This window comes from Haliotis rubra, unplaced genomic scaffold (assembly GCF_003918875.1).
Source record: "Haliotis rubra isolate DU_JTF1 unplaced genomic scaffold, ASM391887v1 Scf643, whole genome shotgun sequence".
Classification (NCBI taxonomy): Eukaryota; Metazoa; Mollusca; class Gastropoda; order Lepetellida; family Haliotidae; genus Haliotis; species Haliotis rubra.
In genome coordinates this window covers 347,120-360,066 of record NW_025767350.1, presented here as the reverse complement: position 1 = coordinate 360,066, position 12,947 = coordinate 347,120, and positions in this window count along the sequence as shown.

Here is a 12,947-nt window from a genome sequence, read left to right as displayed (position 1 = left end):
CATATCCCTATATCCGAATTATAATTTTATATCATACAATGCTTCTTACAAATCAGACTGATGAGTTAGTGATACCACACATTCTGTAGTTCATCTGTACAGGGAATATCTAAGTGGAATATATTTCAGAATATGCTCAAGCATGTACAGTAGTGAAGTATCAGTGGTCGGTCTTCTTGGATTTCTTCGTTGATGATCAAGTGGTCAGTGAGTGTCCTTGGACTGGGATAAGTCAAGAACGCATGCACGTTTATCAGTGATGCCTTTGGAACATGTCGCCAATCATTTGATTTACCATTCCCTTGTCTCAAAGTCTACACGATGACGCTCTGTAATACAAGTCTGGGAGCGTCTCCCTGGGTGACTGTCTGTTGATCAACCCTCTCGAAAGAAACTCTTGATTCCGTTTTAAGCCAAGAGTCTTCCTCAAAGTACATAAGATCGAGGTCAATGAAAACTGTGTAGATTCGATAGCTATACGAACGGTATGAATAATGATACATTGATGGATGCAGGGACCTTCCGAGAATACAGTTATGTATGACGGAGGCGTGGATCACACCTGTCAATCATATAACCAAGGATAGAGCACGAGACCAGCGCCAATCGGAAAGTAACTATCGACCTGTGTCAGCAGCTAATCAAAGGAGTACAGGGCATTTACAAGATGGGTCTAATTGTGTTGTAATGTATAGCGTAACCGAATGAATAAGTGAGTGAATGGGTGAGTGAGGGAGTAAGTGGATGAATGAATCTCAGTAATGGAATAAAAGATTTGAATGAATGAATGAATAAATGTGTGAGTGAGTGGGTGGGTGGGTGAATGAATGAATGGGTGATGTGTGAATGGATGGGTGAATGAATGAACGAATGGGTGATTGAGTGAATGAATAAATGAAAGAAGGAACGAATGGTTGAGTGAGTGGCTGAATGAATGAATGAATGAACGAATGGGTGAGTGAGTGGGTGAATGAATGAACGAATGAATGGGTGAGTGGGTGAATGAATGCATGCACAACGATAACAACAGCATGCGGATGGTGAGTGTGTGTGAATGAGTGTATGTGTGTGTGTGCGCGCCCGCGTGACTTTGTGCGAGTATGCGCGTTGTTAAATGCCGCATACTAACTATATGACGGCTGTCTGAGAATTATAGGACCTTAACTGATACTGTGAGTTACCGAGTCACCGAACCTTGCCATCTGATCTCCTTTTGCTACCGGCATTCGTTTGCTTGGAACCATTTCTAATCCTTTATCTTTCTAACCTTTTAAGAATAAACAATTCATGTTGCTTCAATGTTGCGCATGTCTCGGGCTATTGACATTAAAAGATTATGAAATTAGTTGTTTGTTAAACACCTGTGTAAATAGAGCGTAACAAGGCTTAAAAGCTATCGGGATGTTACATTTGATAATATCAGTTTTTAGAAAGACTTGAGTTTAACCCATCATCCATTTGACTTAGGGAGTAGGGTAGCCTGGTGGTTAAAGCATTCGCTCCTCACATCGAAAACCCGGGTTCGATTCCCCACATGGGTACAATGTGTGAAGCCCATTTCTGGTGTCCCCCGCCGTGATATATATTGCTGGAATATTGCTAAAAGCGCCGTTAACATAAACTCGCTCACTTAATTTCCTTTGATACAATAAATATCGAGTCATACAGACACGGCAAAGATAAACTTCTGTCGCGATGAATTCAGTTCAATGAATGTTGTTTTACGCAGCAGCCAACAGCCATGGCACCCTAAGGTATGGCATTTAAATCAAATGTTGACAGCAAGTCCCCTTTGCTGTGGTATTATAGCTTCAGAGCACATTATACTTTCCAACAAAACTGAGCATCGGATGGCAGCGGTGAGGAGACAATGGGTTTGTCTGAAATATTCGATTATAGATTACCTGCAACCATCTCTTCGTGAATTTCATTTCTGGAGGTACGCCTTAACACCTCTCTCTCTCTCTCTCTCTCTCTCTCTCTCTCTCTCTCTCTCTCTCATCTCTCAGACAAACTCCCATTGTCTCTCTATCCAAACGACTCTGTATTTGAGGTATCTGGGACAAAAGCTTTTTCAGAGGGAAAATTCTCTCTCTCGCTCTCTCTCTGCACTGTCAATTCTCAGGACAATTGTGCAATGTTTTATCGTCGAATGAAATGACTGACAACGTCATGTTCCTTGAACCCTTCGCAAGCAGCAGTACCATAAACCAATAATAGGCCAAGGTTTGGTGACATGGCATTTTTCATTGGTAATCTTGGAATGATTTTTTGGAGAAAGAGTGTGTTAAATGTTTTTTTAATTGCATGGGGTTTTCGAGAAGCATTACATATTCGCAAAAAGTGCCAGCAATGTTAACATTAAAAGACCACACAACCTGACGCTTATCATTTCCTCTTAATGTAGTCTAAAGACGAGCACAAGCCAGGCGAAAAATCTTTATTCATAGTTCGACATGCCACGCCTCTGGAAAAATGACAGATGGAGACATATAGAGCGGGATCGGGTGGTCAGGCTCGCTGACTTGGCTGACACATTTCATCGTATCCCAATTGTGTAGATCGATGCTAATGCTGCTGATCATTGGATTGTCTGGCCAAGACCCGATTACTTACGGACGTACAGCTGGAGCATTATTGAGTGGGGCATTAAACAAACAAACAAACAAGCAAGCAAGCAAACGTTGGACATCTCTGGCATACTTCCAGCTCCACGTGCACCTTAACGTCCCATTACCTGTGTAAGCTATGACGAAATCATATTTTCAGCTCAGCTCCTTTTTCCACAAAGTCATGTTGCGTGACGAACATTCACCCCAGAAATGTATTCTCAGAATGTATTAAAAACAAACCTACACATGTACAGTCATCTGATCGATATTTACGTCAATAAACATCACTTCCGACGCAAATGGAGGTGAGAGAAACAGTTAAACAATTTAAAAAACATTTATTAACTTAAAGTAATCAACCCGGTTTGGGTAGAGCCATTGAGGGAATTAAATTCATTAAAAATTGAATACAAACACGAGTATAAGGAATCTGACAATAATGTGACTCACATTTTATTTTAAATCAAAGGGTAATTTTTTATAATAATAGATAAGCATTATCGCCTGACGTGTTGTTGTGCGGAGTTGCCTCCCTCAGTCGTCTAGAGATTAGCTGATCGTGGCTTCGAGTCCTAGAATACTACCTTAGAGTGATGCTTGATTTGTTGGCAACACTAAAGAGAACGTCTTCTAACAGTGAGGTTGAAGGTTCGAGATCACAAAGTGACCAAAATCGAGGATACATTTTCTTTCGTTGAATGTCCTAGTGTGTTGAAGCGCCGCAATGATCTGGTCCGAAAATCCTTTGATCCTTCCAAATCCGGTGACTCCTACTTCTGGTTTGTCAGCACCATGGTGGTCGTTTCAGATTGGCAGCTTGCATCACTTCCGGTTTTCCTCCTGCATCAAGCAGACACCACGCGAAATAACTGAAATACCATCCCAAGCTTCGTTAAAACCAACTAACGATCTCTAGTTTCATTTCACGTCGTCCAATATCTCCAAATTAAAAACTTTTTTCCTGAAATAAAACACAATCAGTTGCTGAGAGTGGTTGGTTTGTACATTTTCTCATGTGGATAATCTGATCTGAAGATAATCTCAAGATAATTTCCACACATAATGACGCCACCTCAGCCGTGAACTATTGCAAATTAGCCACCTCACAAACATAGTAGAACAATATCCGGTAGCCAAAATAATCAAAATTAATGTAAAAATGTCCGTTTTCATCTCATTTCACACAAATACTTAATTTGCGTTCAATATGATATAAAAGATGCATGCTGATAGAAAAGCCTGTAACATACCGACCACTGTAAAATAATGTTGTATCGGACAACAGCCCAGGTTTTCCACCATCAGTCATTTGCCGATTGATTTTCCGAGGTCGTCTTGTGAACATGGAAAGACGGAAGCCTATTAATATTGGTGGATTCGACGCGAAGAAGCTTTATTGATTCTGGAATGTGTCTAATATTCATTTCCTTACTCGCGCATATAGAGTTCAGGTAATTTATGGAGTCGGCCAAACCCAAATCAAAGCCATCAACAGTTTCTGGAAGCATCAATTGATGTAATCAAAATACTGAGATAAAATTATGCTTGACATATTCGTCATTATTCGCGGTAAGTGACCTGTTTACCTGAACGTCCACACCCATAATAAAATCAGGAGGGACTAACCTGGTTAGTGAAGATCTGTTTAGGAGACGACGACAATTACTGTGGTGAGTAAGTGCGTGGGTTTGGTTTTACGCCGCTCTTAGCAATATTCCAGCAATATCACGACAGGGGACACAAGAAATGGGCTTCACTCACTGTACTGATGTGGGGAAGCGAACTCAACTCTTCGGCGTGACGAGCGAACGCTTTAACCACGAGGCTACTCCATCGCTCCTGCGGTGGTGAAAATGACGTGTCACTACATAACTATGAGACCTAGCTGGTTAGTGCCAGGTTTACACGAAGAAGTTGGCTAATTTAAAATCAAATTAGAACCTTCAATTAATTTGTTTTTGTAATAATATACGTTCCGTTTGTAAAATATAAGTTATAACCTCCATTTATCTTACGCATTTTGCAATGTGATGTTAATATCATGACCATTTGCATAGGAGTGACTGAGTTTAGTTTTACGCCGCTTTCAGCAATATTCCAGAAATATCACGGCGGGGAGCCCCAGAAATGGGCTTTCTCTTATTGTATCCATGTGAGGAATCAAACCCGGGTGTTCGGCGTGACGAGCGAACCCTTTAACCACTGGGCCAACCCATCGCTCCTTTAAATAGTTAAAGTGTGCCACTTCAACATTGATCTGGGCATTACCGCGTATCTAAGCCATACTGGGAATCAATTTGTGATTTGTCGTTCAGAAGAGTGTCATTGATTATCGGGATCGGCGGTCTCAGAAATATTTAAAACATTTTTAGAAATGTGAAAATCCTGTACATGTACTTTTATAAGTTACTCAGTCTGCGGAGGCGTAAACTAAGTAATCAGAGAGCTCGTCTACTAAGGAAAATATACAATAAACCCTCCTGTCATGTGGTTTGTCACAGCATATCGATGTATACTCAAAGGAAAAGTTATAGTAACACAATCAACAAACAGAATCTGTGTTAAGCGTTTACTGCGGCGATGTTAATACATGGAAAGATAAATGTTTCAAGGTCTGGTAACGTTTAACATTCCATAAGAACACCGCACCTGGCATATGCAAATGAGCCACACAACAAAAGGGGGTTCACAAGCAAGTACACACTGTCAATAGCGAGTGTGTCCAAATGTGTATTGATGCATTCATGGCACTAAACCTCAATGAACGTCCTGGGGAAGATCATTCCATATTCGACAAAGGATGTTCTTGCAGCGTTGTTCCGTTTACGTCGTAAACGTCGCTCCATTTTTCATCCCCGATGTGTTCAATGGATGACAAATCATGAGATCTTAAGGGCCTGAGTATTGTTCTGATTAAGATACTGCTGGACTCGAGCAACGTGTGGTCTGGCGTTATTATGTTGAAACGTCACCCCAGGACCGTTATGTTGCAAAAACGGAACAGCGGCCATTTTGAAAATCTCTAACTGTATTCATTTCCCCTCAACCACAATATTTGGCGTCCTTGCTGCCTGCACCTGTTATCCCACACGGATCACAACGCCCCAACCATTCAAACTATTTCCTTCCATAATACATGGGCGTTCATCTGTAACGTTCACCTGTGCGCCGGTAGACATGTATTCTGCCGTCAGCTCGATGAAGAAGGAAATGTGACTCATTGGTGAAGACAACTCTCCGCCACTCACGTCCTCTCCATTGCAAGTGTTGTCTGCTCCACTTGCGCTAGGGTCAGAATTGGCCGTCGGTCTGGGCATTTTGCACGGATACCGAAGCCGTCGTCAAACTGTTCTCGCAGATACACCACAGTTGCCAGGTATTGGTGCGGGCTGTATGGGTTGCTGGGTGGAACCTGTGTCGACTGTGCGTGGTTCAAATCAATCCGTTTTGACATTAGGGCGTTAGTGGTGTGCGGTTACCACGGGAACGTTCTACAACTTTGCTGAAAACGTGGCCATAAGTGTCAAATGGTGTTTCAATGGGCGTGGAACGTCACGCGGGAAGGTACCAGGCTAAAGCTTACAAAAACGTATCTATCTGTCATTTTCCCAGAGGAGTGGCATGTCGAACCTGTTCAAGAACAATGAATAAAGGTGTCTCGTCTGACTTCTGCACTTCTTAAAACTGCATTACATAGAAATGAGAAGCTTCTGTTCTGGACTTTGAATATGAACATAGCTGGCACCTCTTATCGAATATGTCATGCTTCTTGCAAATTCCATGCAATTCAAACATTTGCTTGTTTCCGTTTCTTCGACCGAATACTTTTGCCTTTTAAGCTTATTATTGATTTATTTCACTGTTCATATGATTCATGTGACAATGAGACAATGCATTGCATTAAATGTGTGTTCGTAATGTGTCCTGAAATTGAGTTCATTGTCGAACGTTGAAATTTGGAACGATTTTGCAAACCCCATTTTAAAGAATTTATCCCTCTGAAAAGGCTTTTGTGAAAGATACCTCAAATACTTTCATTTTCTTGTTTGACCCCGTTTGTCCGAAATCCCGTTTCAAGAAACTAAAGCCCTTTTACGATCATTGCAAAACAAAGTCACTGAAATCAATGGTCTTATCTTGGAACGTCCTATTTTCGTTCTGGTAGTCAATAATCCATGTTGTTCCGGATACCAGACAGACAAGGTGATACACTGGAAGAAAAGGAAACATTTGCTTAATTGTATATGCTTGTAATTTGTTAAACACATAATGTAAATATGCGTTTACAAGGCGATACATTTACGAGTCTCAACATATATTTATATCAAAGTAAATATAATTAAATATACATGGGAGTAGCTTTACGTAAAAAAAATCACAAGATTAGTGTGAATGCATTAGTGTCTAATTTACAACATTTTAAGCTTTTTCGAGGTGAGTTTTTCACCCGGGGAAATTTTAGGATAACATCAACACTAACGCATAGGGCATAACGCATTGGGTATATCGTTGATCCGTTATTAGTTGATTGGGGGTGTTTAACTTGGAAGGGTACTGTATGTTGCTGGGGATTGCTAGCATCATATCCATGGTTTGTTTCTCCCAATGCCTACACGTCCGTTATCACACACCAATCTCTTCTGATCAGGATAGGGCGATGGTAATAGCCTAGTTGTTAAAAGGGTTCTCTTGTCAGGCCCTGGTTCGAGGTGGCAATCTATAGGTTTGTAGTTTATTATTTGTATCAACTAAAATAACTACAAACTATTTTGTCACAATTTTACATTATTTTCACAGACTCATTTACCATTTCAAATTTATCACCTCACAAACACAATGGAACAATCTGCAAGTCAGTCAACGTAATTTCAAGATTTGTCTTTTCTTTTAGACACAAAACCAATAATGTCCACACACAAAGACAAAGATGATTTCAGAAAGATTCCAGTTTAATACGGATAGTCAGATAATCTTTCTGAAACGAAAACGGTTCATGCAATTGATTTTCAAAATTGAATGGTGAACATGTATTATTGAAACTCGGACGGATGTTTGTTTTGCGAGTTTGACAAATAAAAACGTCACGTGTATGTACATGTTAGTAAAAAGCTGTTTAAATCAGCGTTAAATCCCAACTCACTGAAAGGAATAGTAAGAACTATATAACAAGAGGTCAGTCTTTCAGCTTAAGAAAAACTATAGAGAGTCATAACCATTATTCCAGAAGGAAGCTGACACATCCTTCGTATGTTAAGCTAACAGTAGCATTTGTTATCAGATGCCACAGAGAGTCATAAGTGGCATCATAAGCAATTATAGACATAATTCTGGCCTTCTGGGAAAGTCTTCTGGTACGAGGCTTTTGTTCCCAGTTTCCACTTTTTCTAAGCCTTTATTTTGCATGTAGATCTTTACGCAGTTGAACGTCACTACAAAGCTTAGAAAAGCAAATATTTACAATATTTAAATATTTACATTCCGGACTTCGGTCAACTCAAGTGATAGGCATTGAGGGTGAACAATATGTAGAAAGGATTGAAAGTCGCCGATCGAAAGACATTTGCAGAGGTTATATTGGAAAACACCGATATGAAACGGCAATAATGTTGGAAGCATTGAATTTACTTACTCTCATATCATCGAGTTAAATTTTCATGTCCTCCCTTTTGATAAAATACACTTTTCAGTAACACATGTTCACTGAGCTTGGTTAATTGTAGTTTCCTACACATGTGTTGAACTAAAGGAATTAAGACAGGTTTTAATTCACTTGAGTGAGCTAGTTTAGTTTTTCGCTACTTTTAGCAATATTCCTGCAATATCATGGCGGGGGATACCTGAAATGGTCTTCAGACATTGTACCCATGCATGTGGGGAATCGAACCCGGGTCTACAGGTGACGGACGAACGCTTTAACCACAGGCTACCCCACCGCCTCTCTAATTTACTTGGAATATATGACAAGGTGTATGTCTTCTGAAAACAGTATCTTAAGCAGCATGTTGACAAGACTCGACACTTTCACTACCATCTTCTACTCGTAGTTTTGACTCTATCAGGTCAATAGCTATCGACCCATAACATAAGAGGGCGTGATGGAAAAACATAATTTTTAAATTCTTTGTAATAGGCTTATTCAGGACAACACATATTATCTGTGTTTGATAAATCCTATGAAATCATTAATATAACTGAATTCTCTGTCCTTTTTGACACTAATTACAATGTAATATGACATATTAAGGGAGAACATGGCAATCTCGTTTAAGACATGTTACGCATGCTTCCCGTGTGCCAAGTTGTGCGACTGCCTGTTCTCGGTGTCTTAGGGGCGGTGGGGTAGCCTAGTGGTTAAAGCGTTGGCTCGTCACGCCGAAGACCCGAGTTCGATTCCCCACAATGTGTGAAGCCCATTTCTGGTGTCCCCCGCCGTGATATTGCTGGAATATTGCTAAAAGCGGCGTAAAACAATAATCACTCACTCTCGGTGCCTCAGGTTTGGTGACTGACAATGGTAGAGTGCACGGATTTGCTGCCAGGAGCATAGCCCTTTTGACGCTCTGTGTGCGTAAGAAGGTTGTGATATTGTTGAGTATTTACAATGTCTGAAGTTCTTGATGAGTTGTGATTAAATTGGCCAAGGGTCATGATGAACGTCCTAACCAACCTGGCCGTGCTAGGATCACTCGAACGTTTTTCACTATATTTGTTTTATTGTGCAAAATAATGTCACAGTCAACAATGGGCATGCAACAAAACATATTTACATGGCATGCTTGCAGTTTGGGTTATATATTTGGGTTTCTAATAACATGAATGTTGCTTAAAATTGTTTCTCAAAGTCCAACGTTTGTTTGTTGTTTTACGCCACACTAAGCAATGTACCAGCTAAACTGAGGGGCAAAAGAAACGCTTAAGCTTGCTTCTAATTTTCCCTACAATATAAACATATGACAAGGCATGGCAATAGATATCATTGTATTTCACAGACACAACAATTAACATCAGATTGACCGACTTTAACAACCACATGATGACATTGTAAAGAAAAGCGAGCATTCTTGTAACAGGTGTTGAATTGTCCATAATTCGTTCACATTCATTTCATGTTATCATTACACAAATCAGTTAAAAGTCACATTCCGTCATCAATAGCGTGTGTGTCCACCTCTAGCAAGTATGCATTCCCTGACACGACGTCGTACAGACGTTACCACTCTCCACACAATGGCTGGAGTGATGTGACGCCACTCTTCTTGCAGTGCCTGCGTCAACGTCTGTCTGTCATGTGGACGTTGCTGACGTTGCCGAATCTGTCTCCCAAGATGGTCCCACGGAAGAACTTGTATGTTGTTGACATTAAAATAATCTCTGGTAACACGTGCAGTGTGTGGAGTGGTGTTATCCTGCTGGAACAGCATTCTTGGGTTATTCTGCAGGAATGGAAGCACGACTGGTGTCAATACCTGGTTGATGTAGCGGTCAGCGTTGAGGGTATCATTTATAACCACCAGGTCGGTCTTAGTGTGACCACAAATACCACCCCAGATCATCACACCACCACCGCCATGAGGATGCACTTCTTGGACGCAGCAACGTGACGTTCGTTCGTGTCTACGCCGGTAAACTTGCACTCGGCCGTCAGCACTGTAAAGCTGGAACCTGCTTTCATCCGAAAACAGCACTCTGTCCCAATGTCGTCTTTGCCAGCGTTGCACAATACGAGCCCACCTCAATCTATTGAGTCGATGTTGTCGGGTCAAGGTCATTCCTTTAAAGGGCCGGTAAGCTCTCAAACCAAAATGGCGGAGACGTCGGGCTACAGTCCTCCTGCTGAAAATCACGTGCTGATGACGTCACAGTGAGGAACTTGTTACGTAGATGCAGCAGACGAAGATGGCGGTCTTCGTTGGCCGTGGTCACCCGTGGTCTTCCACTTCGTGGTCTGTCTGATGTCCGACCAGTATCTCTGAGACCTTTCACCAGCCTCTCTATTGTGGTTTTGTGGCAACCCATGATTTGTGCAACTCTGGCCTGAGTTGCCCCCATCTGCAACATTCCTATCGCTCTCTCTCGCTGCTCAGACGTCAAACGTGGCATTCTTGTTGGTGAAATCTAAACGATTCAATGCTAAGGAAGGATTCTAGGCATGATTTATACCCGATCCTTGCACAGAATTTTCCTTTTCTCGAAAAAACCCGAACAATTTCACAGAAATATCGTGATGCAGATTCACCACGAGGCCAAAGCAATGACTGTTGCGTTTGGGAGAATGTTTTTATAATGTCTCTAACCATGATTTTAGGTGTGGATTCAACTTGTGTCAACGTTTATAAAACCAGCGTTTCTTTTGCCCCTGAGTTTATATGGCGGCGGTCTGTAAGTAATAGAGTCTGGACCAGACTGTCCAGTGATCAACAGCTTTATAAGAAGAGGGATGACTTCATCTAAGCAACTGGCAACTTTCCTGCGTGGCGAGCAATATTCCAGCTGCCCCAATTGATGTACATATTTCTGAACCTTTGTGGTGCAATCGAGCATAATGTTTCTATGATATATTTAACACCACTACAGCATTGGGCGCCGTCGTGAACCTTTCATAATGGTAGACATGTATCAAAATTTGAAATTCTCAAGTGATAGTTTTCGGTCCAGTTCGTCATTACAAAAAGTATAGACGTTCTTTATAAAACACCTTGAAATCTCCTTGTTTTTCAATTTCTAAAATACTTCATGACTTGAACCAAATATTTCAGTGTTTTAGGTTAATAATTGATTTACCTTTGTACTTGGTGGCGACGGTGCCATCGGTTCCGTTTCATGATCTCCCGGTACCATCGCTGACGGAATTGTACAATGGAGATTTATTAAGATTTTGAAAGATTTTGTTACGTATATTTACAAAAATACTTCATGTGTTGGTAATAATTCCTTGATGCAAAGGATCAGGGATGTATTTGCTAAGAATGAATAGTTATTGAAATGGAACAGAAGTATGTTGCAGATATTGTCAATTGTATATCGTTTATTTGGTTTTAAAGATGTATTCTCTTTTACTGCTTTTTCGTGTGTGTTTCTCTGTAACATTTGGTAGTCCATAATTAAACGACAGATGTTTGATACCAACTAGTATAGTGAATGAAATGCCTGTCTAAGCGGCAGTATTAAATGAATCAAATATCAGTTGACAATACAGAGGTAATATCCATTCGTATCTGAACAAGTCATGGGGCTGAGAAATCGATAAACTCTGTCGTTCGTCACTCTATTCATCCGTTACACGGCCAATAGTAAACTATTTCCATCGATACGAATAGCAGTATTACGATTTATTTTTACGATTGTTAAACGTGTTTGTCAATATAACTGAATTTAGTATCACTTACTAGCTGGTTATACTCTGATAAAGAGTAATAGGCTTACATTGTTCTCGAGGAAGTACATCCATACTCAAGTTACCTGATCACAGAATATCCCCTGGTGTTGAAGTATCCTATATCCATTTTATTGTTATATTTTATTGGTTGTAGACATAAAGCAGTACCACATACCATGTCATGAACAGAAATCTATGCATCAAAGTGAAACGCCCACTTTTTTTTACCTCAATAGATTGTTTTGTTGGTGTGTGTGAAACTACCAATTTCAGCGTTTTGAAATATCTGTTGATGTAGTTATGCAACAAAACTAAAACTTATTTCACCAACAAAACTGAAGGCATCAAAGTAGACTGAAATGTGGGACCATTCTTTTAAATTTTCTCTTTAGAGATTATTTAGGTGTGCCCACATTTTAAAAAGTGAGTAAACATACTCTTCTTACTTTTCAAAGACCTTAAAAGTAAGAAAGCACGAACACATTCTGAAGATCGAACTGACAAATTCTTTTCATTCAGAACAAGAAGACTCGGCATATTATTTTACCAAAACATGTGTATGGCCTAGAGCTTGTGTCTCAAACCTGTGACATTAGCAGCAATATAAACATGGCATCTTGTATTACTTGTTTTGTTTCAGTCACTGAAGTCAATGCCTTATAACAATATTGTCAGTGATCACAATAACACTCTCTGTTGAAATTCTGTTTCATCTCATCTTTACAGACATGTCATGCGTCAGCATTGTAACACAATCGTATTTTAATGGGAACTGAGTGAGTGAGTGAGTTTAGATTTGCGCCGCTTTTAGGCCGTGCTTTGTCATCGAAACATAATTTCATCAAGCTTGACAGCTAGCTGTTCTTTTAGGACACCATGCATTGACTTAAACTATCTTTAGCATTAGCAATAATCCAGCAATGTCACGGCGGGGGACACCAGAAATGGGCTTCAAACAT